The following is a 20,538-nucleotide window of genomic DNA, read 5'->3' on the forward strand; positions in this document are numbered from 1 at the left end:
CCAATCAGAAACCAGGAACCACTAGACTGTTCCTTGTGGTTCTCAAGTGTAATCCTCATGCTTCTGCTTATCTCCCTCATCACGGTACTGATCTTCGAAATCTCTTGTGAGTCAATGGGGATCTTCCTTGTCACAGTACTGGGAAAGGGACCTTCACTTGTGCAACACCTGTTCTTCCTCATCCCAGTGCTTTCTAGGGTGATGGCAGAGTGACCAGAACTCTCAAAGCTTATTAGGGATGGGGTTGTTCTTAACTCTGTAGAAAGGGAGCCTAGGGTCAAGTAAAGGATGGGCATACCACTTCCTTCTCGAGGTACCACCATAGAAAGGGGTTCCTCCCCCTTTTGTAGTGACAACGCCTTGCGCTTCATCACAGAGGGCAGAACTATATCTAGAGTCAATTTGTTCTGAAGCACCATGGTTTTAATGGCTACATGTTCGCGGGATAATAGAGTCAGAGAGGACGTAGTAGCATTTGCAATATCCTCCACTACCCGTGACAACTGGGTTAGACAATCTCTATTTGTTTGTATCCCAAGGGCTGGTATAAGATATCCCATCCCTGCAAGAATATTTTCCCAGGCAGTACTTTTTCTGAAACAAGAATGAGCTGGAAAAGTGTAGGCAGGCAGAATATACCACATGTAACAACTCCCTCCCCAATTGGTCGGCTGCCAGGGATAAGCATTCCCCCCACAAATGAAATAGGTTCCTGAATACATTGCGTACCCGGACAGGAAGAATCAAAAATTACATTCAAAGGCAAATGGAACATTGTTGATCACTACACTAGAATTGGTGGATAGATAATGACATTTGTTAGTTTCCGTGAACAACGGATCTGGGCTAATGTAACATATGAGACCAATTGCTGCGCAGGAAAGGTGCAGTGCTGCAGGCTTAGCACGCACTTGATCTGGGGTGAGAACATTCAGAGGACCGGTAAAGCTCAAATGGGAGTAAGCATCCCTACAGGGTCCTGGGCCTTGGGACTGAGTAGCCAACTTGATATCCAAACAGATATGGACAGAAACTCAGCACTTGGTTATGGTAAAAATACAGGCATACAGCCAGGTAGATGCAAATAAGTGTTTTCACTGTGAACCCAGGGATGTGCAGAAGGACTGTCATCTTCATTACAAGTAGTGTGAAAGGCAAAAGGCTCAGCAAAGCAATAATATATCAATATCCTAACAATCACTACAATAAAATAAATATACCGGGACATTATGCACAGTAAGTGCAATCATCGACTCTTCAAATTCAGGAATCCGGTCATAATGTCAGCACAAAAGTTCATGGCTTGAGGACAACATTTGATTCAGTTGACCAAAGCAAGCAGAATGCAGGACACAGGCAAATGAAATCCGCCAGACCAATGTTACAATTCACGGTCCATAGGTTCCGTGCGGATACAGCAGATATATCAACGTTCAAAGGTTACACCAAACCTCAGGTACTGGACAAAGAAATCTGTGGTCCACATTTTATGATCGAAGGTTCCACCTAAACTACAAGTATCCCAGGTACCAGAGCCACGTGCATATAAGGGTCATTATAACGAACAGAATGACCAACAGATGATACCAGCAGGGGCCATAAGTTGCAGTAGTGGCTTCCACTCTTTGCTAACACAATGCCTCCTCAGGAGAATTCATCTTTGATGAGGGGACAAATCCAGGGGTGAGTGACCTGGCCAATTACCACTTTGTTCAGAGCTACTGGCTTTCAGCTACTCTGGCACGGAATCGCAAAGCGTACCTTTTGCAGGTTGTGTTGTGTGGTCCAGAGGGGTCAGACTGTAAGGATGGTATGCCAGCAGTGAGGTCTGAATTGGGGTTGTTTTCTCCAAGGCTTCGATCGCCTGATGAAGGAGCCTTAGCAATAGCTCCTGCATGGACCTCACTGTGTGAAAGAGATTCAGCAACTCAGGGTCTTGACTTAACTCTTGAACATATTGACTGATTGGGGGCAATGCCCTCTCATTTTGTTACTCATCGCTCCTTTCCATCAACACTGGAAGAGTGTGACACCAGCAAACAATCGCAGACATCACTGGTGGTGGTGTTGTGGTCTTGGTGGAGCTGGATCCAAGCCAAGGAAGATTGGTCGCCGCTGAGGGCATGTTGTCAACAGGGGCAGCCACTTTGCAGCAGTGCGCTGCATGGATCCAAACCGTGATATCTGTGCACTTGATAGCAGAATTCATCATCAGTAGAACCTGGAATTCCGCTGGTGTACCTTCACCAGAACTCAGTGTCCTGGCTGAAGTGGATGACAGGGCTCAGTAGCTGATTCAGGCAGACCTTCACAGGCTTGGGCATGAAGAGATCGGACAGTTTTAATCAACATGCAACACTATTTTATCAAGGTATCATACTCTAAGGAAAGGCTTTGAATGTGGGGAACTGCTGCGGGTGCTGTCCCCATTCTCCTGGGACGAACTGTATGGATTTCATGAGCAGACAGTTTGTGTTTACGCTGTGGGTTGTTACACATGGCAAACAGAACCAGGGGCAAGGCTTGGCCCATTTCAACCGTGTTTTATGGAACTGTTGTTATTCCTAAAGATTTGCACACTTATATAATAACCTGACCAGTAAAATAAGTACCTAAGTCGCAGTCTATACGAAGGGGCAATCCAAACCAAAGTACAAACTCTGCTACCAACCTCTTGGCCACTGTGACAGCCTCTGTTTTTCTAGACGAATATGCCTCCACCCACCCAGAAAATAAATCGACAAGACCAAACAATAAAAGGTAGGTCATGCAGGCAGGGAGCTGTATGAAGTCTGTCTGCAACATGTAAAAATTGAAAATCCGATATGGGGTGTGCAGACAGCATTGTGGGCACCGCTCTCCCAATATTATATGTAAGACATATGACACCATTTTTACAATAACTCTGAGCCATAGAGGCTAGAGCAGGAACCATCCAATCTCGATACAACAAAGTAATCATAGTGTTTTTTCCTGAATGAACCAAGCTGTGACCAAGGTCTGACCTGCCGGGAGTTCCGGCCCCTGCAGGCATGGTTTTCATGGAAGCACCAGCACCATTAGCAACAGTGGAAGTTCTTCCGTGTCCCCATTCCCTTGGAGTCCTATTCGATGGGACTCCATGGGAATGGGGACTTAAAGTTTCCGCTGCCCGACATCCTGGCCCGCCGTGACTTGTAATGTACCGGTGGCACAGGGATATCAGGCGGTGGAAACGGTATTATGAGGTCAGCGGCCTTACCGCCCTACTTTGTTTTCCCAAATAAAAAAAAAGCCCAAACAAGGCTGAAACATGTCTGGGGATGCTTGTGGTCTCGTGCAAAAGGGATGTGACCTAGCAGTTTGGGCTGGACTACCCCTTTGGGGGTGGGACCAAGCCTGATTTGCATATGGTTTTTCCCCTTTTGTAATGGCTTGGCAGGCGAAGAACGATGGTGTGGAGGGTTGCCCAGAGCAATGCCAGAGGTCAAGATTTATTCTAAACCTTCCAGCCATCAACTCTTTTGTTTTGCTGTATGGTTATAGAGAAAAATGCTGAATACAAGTTCACAACTGTAAAATACTTGGCTGAATAGGGTATACATGACAACATTGTAGCTGGATTGGGGCAACTGGGAAAGCCGGCAGCATAGTGGCATTAACTGCGTGCAAATCCTGAATAAAACGAAAAACCTCTGTACCTGGCTTCTTAGCGGGAAATGTAGGAGTATTCCTGGGGCTACGGGTCGGTACAATAATGCCTTGTTGGAGAAGGGATCTTATCACAGGATGTATACCTTCTTCAGCCTGTCGAGAAACAGGATACTGAGGTAAATATGGCAGGGGCTTTACAGGATTTAAAGTAATTTTGGCTGGCTCAGCATTTACCATATAACCAGTATCATTTGCATGGGTTGACCACAATTTGACTGGGAGTTGGTCCAACAGCTCCTGCTGCGAACAGGGAGTGTCAGCCTGGTCCCCAGGGTTTGAATGGGTAATTTCCTGTAATACTGCCAACCCTTTGTCCTCTCTGTGAGTGGGAATATCAAGGTATACACCATCAGGGGAACAATACATCGAACAGCTCAGCTTGCACAATTAATCTAATCCAAACAAATTCACAGAAGAACAGGGGCACAGCAAGAATGCATGTTGGTCAGAAATCGGGCCTATCGTGACCATAAGCGAATTGGAAACAGGCTGAGGATGAGGTATTTCAGCACCCCCTATGCCTACAGCGTTTATCACATCATCAGAATGCATCATATGTGGATACTCAGAGGCTTTTAGTGTGGAGCTTGATGCTCCAGTGTCAACTTTTGACCAGCAACAATACAATCGACATACAGGGTGGTAGGATCAATCAAAATGAGTGGTGCAACAAGTTCAGAGGCTCTTTGGAAATCCTAAACATCAGTCTGAAGTGGTAGCAGTGGAGGCAAGAACCTTGTCACTCCACTTGGTGCGTTTGGCTGTACGACTCGACCGTAATACCATGGCCCATGTGTGCACTCGGCTTTCCAGTGTCCAAACTCTTTACAGTACCTACACTGATCACTGTACATCTTTGTGTAATACCTCATAGCCGTTTTCACTGGCTCAAATGATGGGGTGCTGCTCTCCCTCTTCCCCGTCCCCACTCTCGCCTGCCTGGCGCAGGGCAAAACCCTCCCCTTCCCTGGGGGAGTTTGGCTTCATTTGTTTCTTTTTGTCTTTCTACTTTTTCATGGAAATGCTGTGCAGCTAATAAAACCTCAACCAACCCCTTTCCTTCCCATCCTAACAGTACTGCCTTAATTCCTTCAGATACCTTGGGGTTGTAGACCTAAGACAAACTGAGCCACCACGACTTGAGGCGCTATAAGCCCTGCATCAACAATCCCAGAACATTGTTCAAAACAACATTTGAAACTCTCAAAATATTCAGCAGGATTTTCTACTTTGGCTTGTTTGCATGCATGTATCTTAAACCAATCTGTCTTTCTGTGACACATTTCAAATTTGGTTTGCACCAATCTATCAGTAAACATTTTCAAATTCTTCAGTTGGCCAATAACTGTGCACCTTAAGCAAGGTAAATGTATCTGTGGGCAGCACTGCTCGCAACAACTGATTCAAATCAACAAGTTGGATGATAAATCTATGATGATTTGTTGAGTTCTTCCTGAAACTTAACGGGATATTCTTGTATCTCTATAAATCTTTGAACAATATTAAACAAATCAGTAGCACTCCATGGGGTATGTACTGTATCTAGGGTATCGTCTCCTGTCTGGAGGTGTCTAAGAGGGAATGCACGAGTACTAGTATTGTCTGTCAAATTCGGAAATCCTTAATGCGTGCCTGAAGGAGGTGAAAAACGTTTAGAGATCTGATCTCGTATTTCAGGGGTGAACAGGCCAACCATAGGATTTTCTGGGGTGGGCTGATGATAGATTGGCAGTTGGCCAGAATCTGGGTTTGCCGGTTGTTGGTTCGGTACAACATTTAATATGGCAGGATTATAACTGTCCAAAATATCTTCAGTACTTTCCTTTAATGGCGGCTCCCCTTCGATTACAGGATTACAGCATATTGTTTGTACCCGGCTTTATGAACCGGTAACTGCAGGTTACAATACTCAGTTTTCAGAGAATGTACTTCCGTCTGGAGCTTTTCTTGAGTGTCTTTCAATGCCCGGCTCTTGGATTCAGTTTGTCTCTTAGTAGTTTCGGTATACCAATCTAAATAACTGTCCCACTGGCGTTGGTGTACATGTGTGCCTTTCTTTTCTAATACCTTATATAAATTTGTTATTCTGTCTAAGTCAAATGTACCATCCTGAGGAAAATGTCTAGGGTACTCAAGTCTGTGTATATTCATGCCATTTATCCAGGAATTTACATGCTTTGGGTGCATAGTGAGTAAATCTGAAGTGGGCTGGACTTCCTTTAGGAGGAGGTGGCACTTGTCTAGTCTGCCCTGAACCCATTCTCGCAGGCATAAGAGAAGGTATGACTTATTACAGATCCAGGTCTGTTCCTAACTCTGTCTGCACTGGGACGCTTGAGTCCCGTAGCTAGCGGCATGGGTACGGCTCAACTGACCATTCTGCCTTGTATATTCGTAGGCTCAGGTTCCAACACCGAGCCTTCGTGCCTCCCTGTTACAGAAATTTCAGAAACACCTGCAGGTGTTGGCCAGATTCAGATCACTACTGGTTCACAGCCTATATCCCCTGTTGTGCTACTAACCATAATACAGCACAGTATTTCAGCATTTTTCAGAGACATGGGTAGGTTAAGGGACAAAGACAAGACACATTCGGTAGAAACAAATCCTGTTAAAGCTCCCGTACTAGAATAGAGGAGAGTGTGATAGGTCTTTAACAATAACAGGAGCAGTCATTTGTTGTTGATGTAAAAATTGAGCTGAGTTTCATGTGCAAGAACCCACACTGTGCGTCAGCTCAGGTGGTTCTTGAACAAATACATGTTTTAAAAAGTATTAAATGTGAAAAAATGCACGGTGGATTTTTTTGCATCATAAACAATGAACGTGGAAAAACACAGGTAAAATGACGGGAAAAATGTAGATGGATGAATACAAACGGTAATGTAGAGTAAATAAACAGAAGCGGGAACCTTATATGCTATAGTTGAGATGGTAGGGGTGTCCAAAGTAATTTGCTGTGCCTTTGTATTAAAAATGAAAAGTACTTTTTGCATTTTTGAAAATCCATTAGTCCTGGCACGGTCTCACATCCTTTGAATGTCTTGTGATTGATCTATTCCCTAAGATTGGTGAGCTAGAGTGACGGGTGAGCAGACATAGAAGTAAAGCACCAGGATGGCATCATTTGGAGTGACAGGAGTAGAGTCAGGGGTCTGAAGAACGAGACTAATACACAGAACACGTGAGGTAGTCTTCAGGGCAGGAGCTTCCCTGAAGCAATTCTGGTCAGGTGCCTGGGTGGGGAGCGGGCAACATGGAAGCCATTTTAGTCCTAAAGACATCATATCTGTTCGCATTGGAAGGGAGTGGGTGGCAAAATGGAACTTTGTCTGGAGCACTGTAAGCCCTAGCACCGACAATGCTACTCTCCCATCATCTACTATAGGTCCCGCTGGTGCCGCATTTGACGAGTTACAAAAGCGGCCCATTTGTAAATGTTACAAATAGCAGAAGAATATACGACTAAGAAAGTCTCCTATATGCCAGTCCACCCCTGCTGAGGGGACGTGGTCTAGCAGTTGGGGCTGGACTGCTCCTATTGGTGGCAGCACCAGCACCGATTTGCTTGTCCCCTTCTGTAAAGGCATCATCGAGATAAAACACAATGGGATGGCACCAAGGGGTAGCCTTCTCAGTGGGTAAGAAACTTCAGCTTGTGCATTTCCATTCATCACGTGTTTGCTTTTCTAAATGAACTGTCATGTGCATGACGATGTTGTTATCCATCGTCATTTCAAAAAGCTCTGAAATAATTGGTGTGCTTATATTTCTTCCACATTTGTCCCTGCAGCACTACGATGAGATGGTCCCACCCAATCTAGCTGTAGCTGGCTGAACACATTGGTCAGAATGACAATTTACCACATTTTATTGTGATAGATTTGGGGGCAGGAGGGGGAGAGGAAAAAGCAGAATAGGGACCAGGCTTATAAGGATGTGTAAGGATGTGAAAAGAGGGCATCTGGAGCACTGGCCCCATTAAATAAACTTCAGCTACAAAATGCCATAACTTGTCCTATGCAGCCAGAGGTCACTGATCCCATGAGACAGGCACAGAGGTAAATTGGACAAATCAGATCAGCCACTGTGGGGTTTCCTTTGTTGGTCACTGTGGCAGAATCAATAAGTACTTGTGCATTGTTGGTGGTGTCCCTCCTGTTAAGAATGCTGTCCTGGGATGCAGAGCACATGTTTTCCAATACGGTAAGTCTGTGGCTCCTCACTTGGGGCATCTTGTATCCCGGATTATGAGTTTGTATAGAAATGGCCACATTCCTTTCAGCCTTCTGATGATTGTTGTAGGAATGGCTGTTCGATTATGTACATCTGTGTCTCAAACCCCGCATGTATATAAGTGGGAGACAGGTGGGAGTTTATTTCTTATATAATGTCATGTATGGTGGTCTTCTATATAGAACACCTGTGCCATTTTGGGGACCGTGCTGCGTGTAGCGCTTCAAGAAAAAAGGGGTGGGGTGGTTAGATGGATAGCGGGAGAGGAATATCCTTATCCAGTGGGTTGATGCTTACATGCCGGAAGTGACCTAGCCCTGAAACACTGAGTGTGTCTTTCATCCAGAAGGGAGAGTCCAAGATTGAGCAGTTGAAGGGTGCAGTTGGACAAGGCCGAAGAAGTGAGCAATGGCATTGCTCCGTGAATCGTGAATGCAGGACATCTGTCAGCGGCTTTCTGCAGTACTCAACGATTCATTGTGTGTTTAGTGTGAGGTGGAGAGGGATGAGGATACCACAGATGTGAGCTTCCTGGATGTTGTACATGGGGGATGCTGCAGAGTAGTCCCTCTCCATCACTGGGACCATGCCCTTACTTGAGCGATGCCATGACCGTATCATATCAGTGTGGTTAAGGAGTTTGGGTCTGTCTGTGAAAGGTGTCTTTTAAATGGTTGGTTCAGGGCGTTTCTGTATCAAGATACTGGTGAAGTTGGAAGGAATCTCTCAGCAGTGAGGTTGTGCCCTGTTGGTTGGCTGCAATAGGTGAAATAGAAGGTTCCACTCAGTGGAGAGGATTTAGAGGCTTATTGAATGGATGTGATAGTTGAAGGTGCATCTCAGTGGGGAGGATCGGGCAAATCTGATGTCGGCGTCAGATCATGGGCCTTTGGTTTGAAAGGTTAAGAGATTTGAAACACCAACATTTAAAAATGTAATCTGGAACATGAAAGTTTGAAAGTATTTTTTTTGTAGATTTTGCATTGTTATGCCTTAATTCCAAGATCTGGGTTTGAAAATATTGTTTTTGTTTGTGCATTTTATTTGTAAATGTGTTTTGAATAGCTTTTGCCACTGTTCCCTTCTGACATTTTATATCCCATACTCACTCCTCTCCTATAACGCATGTTATCCAGGCCGTATGGATGCATTTTCTCGATCATTATAATAGATGGGGAGAGGCACCGCTACATTCATGCCTTTTCCCTGCTGAGCCTTTTTCCACCTTCCTTGTAAATCAGGCCTTCTTCTGCTCTTTTTAAAACGGTATTCTATTAGTATTATAATGAGTGTACTGCATGCTTACACCCACCCCCCTGCAACAACCTGACTCCTGTGTTAAATAATTTGCATTGGTATATTGTTACATAAAAACAGTCAAATAAAAAATCAGTAATATACATTTTCTAATAATTCCGGAAACATAACTATAGCGAAGAAATCGAATGCAAAATATATAAATGCTTTCACAAGATTTGTTATTAAACTAACAGTGCTAAGAAATCTATAATAATAAGCAGCATATGACCCAATACATACAAGGGGCAGGACGACTAGACAATCAAGAGGAACAAATAAGGAAGAAATTAAGTGGGGGAATACAAATCCTGAACATAAGTAAACATATCACACTAAATAATAATTAAAGACGGGGCGTGGCTTGGCGGCCATGCAAGAGTGAGCGAGTCACCGAGAGCTCCCGGGTGATCTGCTACATGATCCTTACAAACGGCTGAAAAATGGCAGGAGACCCTGAACAAATCGAAGGGACGGCACCCGGAGGATCCAGGGCACGCACGGGCAAAAGCCCGAATAAAATCGGAGGTCGGAAAGGCCCGAAACGAGGCAAGGCAGAGGCGCGGAACCACCACACACAAAATGGCAGCCTCGGCCCACTGAGGATCCACCCGTGCTCCGAGGGGTAGCGGAAGCTGAGTACGTGAGACGGCCAGGCGCAGGGGCGCGGACGGTTGCCCAGCAGATACCCACACACCACCCGCGGAAGATCGAGAGAGGCGCCAAACCTGACCGCCCTCCCTAACAGGGATGAGGTACGAGGCGCGCACCACCGCGCTGCAAGAACACGGGCAGAGGAGGAGCAGGCAACCGAGGATAGTGGCAGAGGAGAGTGGAGGGCCGAGACACAGGGAGAAGACGGCACCTGCAGCCAGAGGCACCGACAGGGCGCCCCAGCACACAGAAGTTCTACCGGAGCACGCCCACGCAGCGGCAGCCCGGTGGGGGAGACCCTGTCCCGGCCCCCAACAGCGAGAGGCAGGCGGGCGGCCACAGGCCCGGAACCGCGGCGGCGCAGTAAGCAGCAGCAACCAGAGCAGCCGGTAGGGACGCGACAGCGGAGGCAGGAGATCATAACGACCCCCCGGTGAGGCTGCAGCTGGGTAGAGCGACCACAAAGAGACTTTAGCCAGTGCGCGCCGGTGGGCCCGCACCTTCCAGGGCGGTATAGACCCTGCAGAGCAGGGGCCCAGGGAGGTGCTGGGGAGCGGCAGGGCCGACGAAGGCCTGAGAAGGACAGGGTCACGACTGGGATAACCCGCAAAGAAGGGAGAGTGACAATGGTGGAACAACAGGTGCAGAGCAACACAGCAAATGTGACCACCTCTCAGTCACAAATATCGAATGCGCTGGAAAAGATCAGAACACTAGAACGCAGGGCCGAAGATGTGGAAGGCCGAGCCAGACGTGCGCATTGTAGGGCTGCCGGAGGGGGTGGAAGGCAGAGACCCCACAGATTACATACAGAACTTATTGCTCCAGGAAGTAGGTGCAGGGACCCTGTCCCAGGGCTTCATGGTGGAAAGGGCGCACAGAGCACTAATCAGGAAACCCCGCCCGGGTGCGCCACCGAGACGCATGATCGCTAAGATCTTGAACTTCAAAGACAGGGAGAAAATCCTGACCTTCTCGAGAGAAGGTGGGGAGATAACACACAACGGAGCCAGGATAACCATCTACCCTGACTATACAGCACTTGTGCAAAGACAGCGAGCCCAGTTCTGGCCAACAAAAGAGCGCCTTCGGGCAGCGGGGTGAAATTCATGTTACTCTACCCGTCCAAGCTCAAAATTCTGCACAACGGGAGGACACAGATCTTTGAGACCACGGCAGATGCCCAGGAGTGGATGGAGCAGCAGGGGATCCCACAACCAAGAGAGGGGGTCGAGAGGAACCATAAGCCACCCCGGCGAGGCAGGGAGTGAGGGTGAGGACAAAACACTAAGGACACCCTGCCGAATCGAGATACAGCAGGACAATCAGCAGAATGAGAACCGAAAGCTTAAATTAATGGTTAACCCGGGGGCTCGAGGCCTCTGGCACTGGACCGCCAAGACCCACAGAGGGGATCCCAAGCAGCGATAAGTTAGCAGTGTCAGTTTTAAGGCACTACGCCGCGACGAGTGCACCCGCGGAACGAGGGCAGCACCTGGAATGCGGCGGGGCCCGAGCAGGGGGAGGGAGGCTAGGCGTTGGTTTATAGCAGTTGTAGTAGTGTGGTTAAGTTTGTTAAGAGAAAGCACGATAGGAGGTAAACATAATGAGCAAAGAGGTCACGGACACGGCAAAGGAAAGTGAGGCTGCACTCAAACACGGGAACCCGGCGAGGAATACCAAAGAGAAGAGGTAGAAGAGGTAGTGAGAAACTCACACTGGTGGCAGGGCGGTCTGCCAGGACAGGGGAGACAAAAGGGAAGGTGGACCGCAAGCTACCAGGGGAATAACGAGGAGAAGACGATGGACAGACCTCCCAGGCCAGCATGCCAGAAAGGGAAAACTAAACAGGCCGATGGGAATGAGTGGCCGCTGGAATCTGTAAGACACAGGAACCGAGATGAACTAAAAGTGGTGACTTGGAATGTCAGAGGGCTAAATGCCTATGTGAAGAGACTGAGGGTCTACGCATGGCTAAACAAAGTGAAAGTCCATATCGCAATGCTGCAAGAGACCCACCTGACGGCTGAAAAACAAGCCAAGATGGCCAAGAAATGGGTCGGCCAGATATACAGCTCCACATACTCTAATTATGCAAGAGGGGTAGCGACCTGGATTGCCCCGGGCATTCCATTCCAACTCATCAAACAGGAGAGGGATGCCGAAGGCAGGGTCCTGATCGTCCATGGAATGCTGGAGAACCGGGAAGTGTGTCTGGTGAATACCTACGCCCCAAATCACAATGCAACAGACTTCTTTAAATCACTCACACCCCGGCTGGCCCCGAACGGGAATGCCATGACCATCTGGCCCGGAGATCTTGATTGCACATTGGACACCAGACTGGACCGGTCGGACGATAAACACAAAAGGGCCGCACCAAAAGCGCGGGTGTTGCAGAAGACACTGGACCAGCTCGAGCTAGAAGACGTCTGGAGGAAGGTACATGGGGGCGAAAGGGTTTACACGCACTATAGCGCCCCAGACGGGACATTCACCCGCATTGACTATTTATTCACGGGCAAAGAGACACTAGGTGAATTCACTGGGGCACACATTCACGCACGAACCCTATCTGACCACGCCCCACTGGGAGCAACATGGGCACATACATACAGGAAAGCCCGCATACCTACGTGGAGACTTAGGACGGAAGCACTCCTAGAAGGGGATTTCGAAGACCATATCCAAACCACAATAGACGACTACTTCGAGCACAACATGGGTAGTGTGGACAGCACAGGAACGACCTGGGAGGCCTTTAAGGTGGTGACCAGGGGGCAGCAATTGGGAAAACGGGAGGCCTTAGGAGAGAAACCCTGGCTGAATTGGATGAGATAGAAAAGAAGATAGAGAGGGCGGAAGCACAGGCGGGGAGGGAGGGGGTCGAAACGGGCGACCTCACCACCCTGAGACAACAGTGTACGGCGGCCTGGGAGAGACTAGGGCGGCTAGACTATGGCTGATCAGAAAGGGGATAAGCCTAGTAGACTTCTCGCCTGGCTAACCAAACAGGAGACCAAGCGAGAACCGATAAACGCAATCCGGGGCAAGTCAGGGGGAGGTCGAAAGGTCCCAGGAGGGTATAAATACAGTGTTTTCGCAATTTTATGAGTAACTAAATGCCAAAGTACAGGAAGCAGAAGAGGGAGACCTTGAAGACGCATTTGCGGAAATCAAACTCCCACGACTGTCAGAAGAGCAGGCCCAGATGTTGGACGCCCCCCCTTACTGTGGAGGAACTGACGGAGGTCATCACCCAGTTGCCGACAGGAAAGTCCCCGGAGCCTTACGGGTTACCAGGGGAATTCTATAAAAGATACAAAGATAGCTTGGCTCCGAGATTGTTAGAGACGCTGGAGGAGGCGTACGAGAGCGGACGACTCCCAAGCAGTATGTCAGCATCTGTAATAGTCCCGATAGCAGCCCCTCCAGTGTGGGACCTACAGACCAATTGTCATGATCTCTGCTTCCAAAAGGTCAGGGTTTTCCCAACTCCCTTGGAAGCAGATCCATAACCCAGGTTCCGAGTGCCAACCAGTCCCAATTGGGACCTTTTGGACCCAGTCCTGGCGCCAGTGGCACCAGGCTCATAAATATGCCCAGTCCCAGCGCTGGAAGCGCCGGGCTCATAATGCTTGGGTGGACTTACCTGCAGCAGACCATGCTGCTTACTTGCCTGCCAGTTGAGACTCTGATCCTCTTCTGTTTGGAACTACTTTTCCTGTTGGGTGGGGCAGGAGCCACTCCCTAGATTCAGAACACTGGAACTCTTCTGGAAAGCAGGAACTCTTTTCTTACCTAGGCGTGGCTGTGGAAGGAGACACCTAAGCACTACAGGAGGCTATTTAAACCACACCCGATGGATGAATCTTGCTTTGCATTATTCTGCATTCTCAGCAGCAGAACGCTCATCGTGTCTTCTGCATCTGATCCTGGGCCTAAGGAAAAAGGCTTACCATTCTGAATCCAGTCTTCAGCAACACCTATAAAGACAAGAAAGAACAGGTTAGCATTACGGTCTTCAGTGACAGCTCTTCACTTACCTGGTCTATCGGCTGTCACCAACGCCTCGCGCTGCATTCCGGCATCTGAAAGACAAAGGCTTACCTACTCTTCGTGCGCTCCGGAGGTCTTCACACTGCATTCCGGCATCTGAAAGACAAAAGCTTACCAACTCTTTGCACGCTCCGGAGGCCTTCGGCGCTGCATCCCGCATCTGAAAGACAAAACAAGGTGCGTTTAAAGACATTGGGGAACTTTAATACTCACGTGCCATTACTCCTTTCCACATCTAACCCAGTGGGTATTCCAGCACCCTGCAGCCGCCCCGAACTTGTACCTGCAAAATAAAAAGACAGTTAGAGCGCATCGTGAAGCAGGCAACAAGCGCTTACTTACGTGCTTCCAGGCGCTTCTATTCATCACACGGGCTCCATCTTCAACTCACTTCAGCCCGCCATCCGCCATCGCCGGAACCCTGCAAAATAAGAGACATCATTACTAAAGACTTTAAAGACATTAGAATTACTCGAAACTTACCGTTCGTGCAGTAAACGACGGACAGCAGTCCTCTGAAGTCAAGAGGCCTGCTCCCCTTATCCAGTGAAGAAACTGGTTACAGCACCCTGCCTCGAGGCAGATGGAGAGCACGGGGTTCACTTACCTAAGGTGAGAGCGTTAACCTTTGGGGTTCTACAGGAGAAGAGAAAGGGAAGAAGAGAGAGACATTCAATAACCCAGTTCATTAATCCCACATTTTCTATCTGCAGACATCTTACCCTTCGAGCCAGACATACCGTGCACAGAGGTCCAGCCCAAAGAGCCGGCCGTGTGTTACACATCACCTTTGAAGATAGGTATACGCCCAGTCAAGACCGGCGCCTCTACGGGAATCAGGTGAGCGTTACAGAACGCAAAGCCTACCACAAAACTCCCATCCAGGCGCTATGGAAACCTCGGATACCGACCAGCTAGCCCAGTTACTTGGGGAACTAAGGGCAGAAGTGCATGCAGCCCGTCAGGAAACGAACGCTCTAAGAAGGGAACTGATTATTTCCAAGGAGCGAACAGATGATCTCGCTAGACAATTGCTACAGTCACAAGCCGGACAGACCCCGTTACCCGCATCTGGGGGAAATCTTCCTTCTACATCCTCTATGAATCCAGTGCAGATCAACCTACCTGGGAATGTACCTCTGGCTCCGCCCGAACGATTTTCTGGTGACCCAAAGAGGTTTGCAGTATTTATCAATCAGTGCCGGTTGCATTTCTTATGCCGGCCAGCAGCCTTTCCAACTGATCAAGCTAAAGTAGCTTTCGTGCTTTCGTACCTTAGTGGCAATGCGGCAGACTGGTCGATCCCTCTAGTAAATCAAGATGATCCGGTCCTCCATGATTTTCAAGCTTTTCAGCTCAGTATGGAAAAACTGTTCGCAAGACATTCACAGGGGCAGGCCTTGGACAATGAGCTTCTTTCGTTGCGACAAGGTAATCAAGACCTTTTGGCTTATATTGCGTCTTTCAACAGACTGATAGTGGAAACTCACTGGCCTGAGGACAAAAGGATTACGCTGTTTTATAGAGGTCTACGCGGAGAGCTCAAAGATGTGTTAGCCCAAGTAGTGAATCCCCCACAAGATTGTTCGGACTATATAGACTTAGTCGTTCAAATAGATCACAGACTGCAGAACAGGAAGGCCGATCGTTCCAAGTTTGATGCTCGAGTATTTTCCAAACCGCCAACTCCTTCCAAAGGAGTAGACTCCGGGGAACCCATGCAAATAGGGGGTCTGAAAGGTCCTCTAACACAAAAGGAGCGGGAAAGGAGAAAACAGTTGCAATTATGCCTCTATTGCGGAAACTCAGGGCACTTTCTTCGAGACTGTCCGGTGAAACCTGCCAAGAAGGCAGTAGGAGCTGCAGTTACCAAAGTTACAAACTCTGAGCAGGGAAACGACCTCGCCCGACAAGAATAGAGGTCCTCTTGCCGAGCGTGAAAACCAGTTCCGTGACCTCGCATTTCGTGATACCTATGGTCCTCATCAGCCCTGATAATCCGGATCGATTACATACAATTGAAGCTTACGTCGACAGCGGTGCCATCGGCAATTATGTGGATCATGAAATGGCTTTGAGGATGAATCTAACTCTTTGTCCCAAGGCTGTAAAGGACGTCATTACTACGGTGGATGGTACGGAGATAGCCTCCGGGCCAGTAACGCATACCACTCAAGAAGTGACGCTAGTAAGTCAAGATGGACACCATGAGAAGATCGTGTTCGATGTGATCAAGGCCCCTCAGTTTCAGATTATTCTAGGAATACCTTGGTTAGAGAAACACAATCCTCTGATCGATTGGCGAGCAAGAACGGTCCAGTTTCCAGAATGTGTCTCTACTTGTCACCCTCCACCTGGTGTTGCACCGGCAGCAATTTCTTCAGAGACTCCCCAGTTACCTCCCGAATACCTAGAATACCAAGATGTTTTCCGGAAGGATCAGGCTAACTCTCTACCTCCTCATAGGTCTTATGACTGCCAGATCGACCTGATACCTGGATCTACTCCTCCTTGTAGTAGAATTTATGCCCTCACCGAGCCTGAGAACCTTCACCTTCGACAATACCTGGATCAATACCTGGCAAATGGGTTTATTCGTCCTTCCAAGTCCCCTGCTTCTTCAGCTTTGTTCTTCGTTCCAAAAAAGGAAGGAGACCTTAGAACTTGTATAGATTATCGCTCCCTGAACCAGATCACCGTTAAGAATAGATATCCGTTACCTTTGATCCCTGAACTCCTGGACCAAGTCAGAAAAGCATGCATATATACAAAGCTGGATCTTAGAGGAGCTTACCACTTGGTACGAGTAAAAGAGGGCGATGAATGGAAGACGGCCTTCGGCACCAAGTATGGGCTATTTGAATATCAGGTCATGCCCTTTGGACTTTGTAATGCCCCGGCCGCCTTTCAATATTTTATGAACGATGTCCTCAGAGAGCTCATAGATGTGTGTGTTGTTGTTTACATTGACGACATCCTCGTTTATTCTTCATCGGAATCTGAACATCGGAAACACGTGAAAATGGTCCTCGAAAGATTGCGTCAACACAAACTTTTCGCTAAGTTGGAAAAATGTGTTTTCAACGTGACTGAAGTTGAATTCTTGGGATTCATATTATCACCTGGCGGAGTGCGTATGGATTCAAAGAAGGTCGATGCAGTTCTCAAATGGCCATCACCATCCTCCGTAAAAGGTGTGCAAAGCATGTTAGGCTTCGCTAACTTTTACCGCAGGTTTATCCCCGAATTCTCTAGAATAGTCCAGCCCATCACTGCCTTGTTAAAGAAAAACAAACGTTTTGAATGGTCTACCGAGGCGGAACAAGCTTTCCAGGATTTGAAGACTAAATTTATCTCTGCACCAATCTTAAAACACCCTCGCCCCGAACTCCCCTACATCGTGGAAACTGATGCTTCAAGCCTTGCCATGGGGGCCGTTCTATCACAAAAGGACCCGGTAACCAATCAGTTGCATCCCGTGGCATTTTGGTCCCGCAAATTCTCGCCTCCTGAAATCAATTACACGATTACTGACAAGGAACTTCTGGCTATCAAGTCTGCCTTTAAGGCTTGGCGGCATTATCTGCTGGGGGCCCGACACACCGTTACTGTGATTACGGATCACCGAAACCTGCAATATTTGAAAACCGCAAAAGCCCAATCCTCTAGACAACTCTGTTGGGCATTATTCTTTGCCGAGTTTGACTTCATAATTACCTATTGACCTGGTACAAAAAACGGTAAAGCTGATGCCCTTTCTCGGATGGGAGTGGAAGAACACTTGATCAACCCTAAACCTGTACCAATCATTCCCGAACAAAGAATTCTGGGTGTAATCGCCACAGAATCCATAGAGGAAGTTAAGGATAAAGCCAGGCAACTTGTAACTCCAGCAGACATACAGAATTGGCATCTGCAGGGAAAGGACTTTGCAGTAAAGGACAACTTATTGTATTTCCAAGAACGATTATACCTACCCAGCACAGATTTACAGAAAAAAGTAATCTCTTGTTATCACGATTCTTTAATGGAAGGACATCCCGGTATGGCCAAGACCTCAGAAAAGATCAAGCGCTACTTCTGGTGGCCGTCTTGGAAAAAAGATATCAGAGACTTTATAATGTCCTGTGGAGTATGCGCCCAAAACAAGAGTCAAAAGGAAAGACCAGCAGGCCTCTTACGCCCTATTGACATCCCACCTCGCCCTTGGCATACGCTTTCTATGGACTTCATCACCGATCTACCTCCATGCTCCGGATACAATACGATTCTAGTAATCGTGGACTTATTCTCCAAGATGGCGCATTTCATTCCACTCAAAGGCTTGCCAACAGCAGCAACTCTGGCCCGAGAATTTCTCGAAAACATCGTCCGACTGCACGGTTTTCCTTCGGTTCTAATTTCGGATCGAGGTAGTCAATTTATTTCTCATTTTTGGAGAAGTTGCTGTCGGTCGGCCCAAATTGATGTGAGACTCTCGACCAGTCACCACCCTCAGACCGACGGACAAACCGAGAGGACCAATCAAACTCTGGAACAGTATTTACGCTGCATGCTGCAACAAACTGAAAAAACTTGGAAAGACATCCTTTGGATAGCCGAATATGCCTACAACAACTCTGTCCATTCGGGAACTGGGAAAACCCCGTTTTTTCTTTTGTACGGCAGTCACCCTCGAACCTCGGAGTTGGATCCCCTCCAAGATCTTGAAACACCAGCAGTAGACTACCTGCATTCTACAATCACCCAAGCCTTTAAGGAAGCTGTTTCTCACCTTCAAAGGGCTAAAGAACAATACAAGAAAGGAGCAGATCAACATCGGAAGGAAGCCCCTCAATATCAAGTAGGGGATCAAGTCTGGTTATCCACCAAATATCTACCTCTAAAAGGGCCACGCACATTCAACCCAAGATACCTTGGTCCCTATTCCATCACTATCATAGTAAACCCAGTAGCGGTCAAATTGGACTTGCCCCCGCACATGAAGATACATCCGGTCTTCCACGTCTCTCTATTAAAACCCGTGCAACCTCAAACCCGACTAACCAAATCTCCAAAACCTATCCTAGTTGATGGAGAACTCGAGTTTGAAGTCAAAAGCATTCTGGACTCCAAGATCTCCAAATCTAAACTATTCTACCTAATTGACTGGAAAGGCTCCGGCCCCCAAGAGAGATCCTGGGAACCTGCTGAATATGTCCACGCTCCTCGCCTAATCAAAAGATTTCACCGAACATTTCCTGACAAGCCAAAACCCCCGGAGAAGCCCGGTTTGGGAGGGGCCTTGAGGGGGGGTAGTGTCATGATCTCTGCTTCCAAAAGGTTAGGGTTTTCCCAACTCCCTTGGAAGCAGATCCATAACCCAGGTTCCGAGTGCCAACCAGTCCCAATTGGGACCTTTTGGACCCAGTCCTGGCGCCAGTGGCACCAGGCTCATAAATATGCCCAGTCCCAGCGCTGGAAGCGCCGGGCTCATAATGCTTGGGTGGACTTACCTGCAGCAGACCATGCTGCTTACTTGCCTGCCAGTTGAGTCTCTGATCCTCTTCTGTTTGGAACTACTTTTCCTGTTGGGTGGGGCAGGAGCCACTCCCTAGATTCAGAACACTGGAACTCTTCTGGAAAGCAGGAACTCTTTTCTTACCTAGGCGTGGCTGTGGAAGAAGACACCTAATCACTACAGGAGGCTATTTAAACCACACCCGATGGATGAATCTTGCTTTGCGTTATTCTGCATTCTCAGCAGCAGAACGCTCATCGTGTCTTCTGCATCTGATCCTGGGCCTAAGGAAAAAGGCTTACCATTCTGAATCCAGTCTTCAGCAACACCTATAAAGACAAGAAAGAACAGGTTAGCATTATGGTCTTCAGTGACAGCTCTTCACTTACCTGGTCTATCGGCTGTCACCAACGCTTCGCGCTGCATTCCGGCATCTGAAAGACAAAGGCTTACCTACTCTTCGTGCGCTCCGGAGGTCTTCACACTGCATTCCGGCATCTGAAAGACAAAAGCTTACCAACTCTTCGCACGCTCTGGAGGCCTTCGGCGCTGCATCCCGCATCTGAAAGACAAAACAAGGTGCGTTTAAAGACATTGGGGAACTTTAATACTCACGTGCCATTACTCCTTTCCACATCTAACCCAGTGGGTATTCCGGCACCCTGCAGCCTCCCCGAACTTGTACCTGCAAAATAAAAAGACAGTTAGAGCGCATCGTGAAGCAGGCAACACGCGCTTACTTACGTGCTTCCAGGCGCTTCTATTCATCACACGGGCTCCATCTTCAACTCACTTCAGCCCGCCATCCGCCATCGCCGGAACCCTGCAAAATAAGAGACATCATTACTAAAGACTTTAAAGACATTAGAATTACTCGAAACTTACCGTTCGTGCAGTAAACGACGGACAGCAGTCCTCTGAAGTCAAGAGGCCTGCTCCCCTTATCCAGTGAAGAAACTGGTTACAGCACCCTGCCTCGAGGCAGATGGAGAGCACGGCGTTCACTTACCTAAGGTGAGAGCGTTAACCTTTGGGGTTCTACAGGAGAAGAGAAAGGGAAGAAGAGAGAGACATTCAATAACCCAGTTCATTAATCCCAC

This window comes from Ambystoma mexicanum, chromosome 13 (assembly GCF_040938575.1).
Source record: "Ambystoma mexicanum isolate Mex_15411 chromosome 13, UKY_AmexF1_1, whole genome shotgun sequence".
In the NCBI taxonomy this organism is placed as follows: Eukaryota; Metazoa; Chordata; class Amphibia; order Caudata; family Ambystomatidae; genus Ambystoma; species Ambystoma mexicanum.